Source organism: Melospiza melodia, chromosome 13, assembly GCF_035770615.1.
Source record: "Melospiza melodia melodia isolate bMelMel2 chromosome 13, bMelMel2.pri, whole genome shotgun sequence".
In the NCBI taxonomy this organism is placed as follows: domain Eukaryota; kingdom Metazoa; phylum Chordata; class Aves; order Passeriformes; family Passerellidae; genus Melospiza; species Melospiza melodia.
Window position 1 is genome coordinate 16,639,969 of NC_086206.1, and position 2,049 is coordinate 16,642,017.

Consider the following 2,049-nt stretch of genomic DNA (forward strand, 5'->3'; position numbering starts at 1 on the left):
CGCCGGGCGGCGGCTGCAGCAGGAGGAGGAGGAGGGCGCGGGGCCGGCGCGGGAGGCCGGCGAGGCGGGGCGCGGCGCGCAGGAGGGCGGCGGCGGCGGGCGGCAGGGCCAGGCCGGAGCGGGGCCGGGGCGGGGCGGGGCCGGCCCGGGGGCGGCGGGCGCGGGGCCCGCGGAGCTGCCGAGGCCCGGGCCCGGTGCCGGCGGCTGCAGGCGGGGCCGCCCCGAGCGCCGCGCAGCCAACCCGGAAACGGCGCCGCCGCCGCCGCACCCGCCCAGCGCCGCGCAGCGCCCCCCGGCGGCGCGGAGGTCCGGCCCCTCGGCGGCTCCCGCCATCGCGCCCGGCCCTCGGGCGCCGGGTCCCGCCACACGAACCTCGCGTCCTCTGTCACCTGTCCCGGGTCACCGCCCCGCCACAGCCTGACACCCCTCTGCAGCCGTGTCACCCGCCCAGCCTCCTCTTGCCCGCGCCATCGCAGCCTGCCACTCCCGCGCCGCTCCCTCACACCGCTGCAGGCACTGTCACCTCTGCCACCCTCACCTCTGCCACCTCAGCCTGGTCACATCCCTGTCACACTGTCACCCCATCGCCACCTCCAGTCACACTCCCTCGTTATTCCTGACACCCCATCATGTCTTGCCAGCCCCAAGGTGATACCTGGGGTGAACAAAGGGCTCCATGTTCCTCCGGGGGAGCTCACAGAGCCATGGCTGGCTGAGCTGAGGCACCTTCGGAGCTCACCTGGGCCAAGCCCTGCTCCAGCAGGGTCACCCAGCGCTGGCTGTCCGGGCTCATATCCAGACACCTCTAAGGATGGTCTCCACAACCTCCCCTGCCAGCTGTGCCAGTGCTTGGTCCTACTCACAGTGAAAAGTGTTTCAGGAAGTTCGGAGGGACCCTTTGTTCCAGCCTGTGCCCGTGGCCTCTGGTCCTGGCACTGGGCACCTTTGGGAAGAGCCTGGCTCCTTCTGCTTTGCACCCTCTCTCCAGTCCCTTGTTCACCTTTGTGTCCATTCACTGGCCTCTCCCCATTGTGTCCCTGTCTCCCTGGCACTGCACACAAGGCTCTAGGGGTGGCCCATCATAGCTGAGCACAGGGGAAGCATCTCCTCTCTTCATCTCCTGACAATGTTTTGATTAAAGAAACCCTTAGTCTTCTCTGTGGCTTATGTTCAGTGTGTGCCTGCTAAGATCCCCAGATCCTTTTCAGAAAAGCTACTTCCCAACAGAGCTGGATGTGGTTTTGACCCCTGAGACATTGTGATTAGCTAGACTTTGTGCTGCTAATCACCACATTCTGGGCCAATTTTCAATCCCCCTCACCTCCCCGAGTCCCAGGGGAGCTGCCAACCCCAGCTCTTCCTCAAGCCCCTTGGGCTGGGCGCAGCCAGGCCTCAGCACCAGCCACCAGCCTGAGGTGACAGAGCAGAGCTTGGGACGTGGGGCTGCTTATGGCTGACCCCAAAACATCAGCTTAGGAAATCAGCCTTGACTCCAAAGCAACCCTGGAAAGATAAGCATGTGGATTCAACCAGACACTGCAAAACCCAGTGACCTTTCTGTGTGCCTGAGACTGAATGATGAAAAAACCCAAGAGGACTTTATATTTGAGTCCTGACTGACTTGCAGTCCAAGATCTTCACAGGATCTTTGAAAAACAAGGAGGATGTGATGCTTGCTCTTCTGGGGCACTCAGCCCTGGAGAGAAGAGGCAGATGTGACACCCACTCCTGCTCAATCTGTCTTAACAAAGCAAGAGGAAGATCAGCTGTCCTTTGGGAAGGCTGCCCCATCCTGAGCCCAGCTTACTGGCCCTTCCTACCAGGACTGCAGAGTGAAGACAAACATCATCTCCTAGGATCTGGAGGAGATGTAGAAATGCATAAGCAAAGCATCAGGCCCAGCATGAACTGGAGTTCATGGCAGATATGCAAAGGCCAACGCTTGAGTCACCATTTGAAGCAGTGCTGTGACATTGGGATGTGCAGATGGCTGTGTTGCAGAGTGAGGTGGCTGGAGCTGCCCTGATACCCAGCTCAGATGTTCTTCTG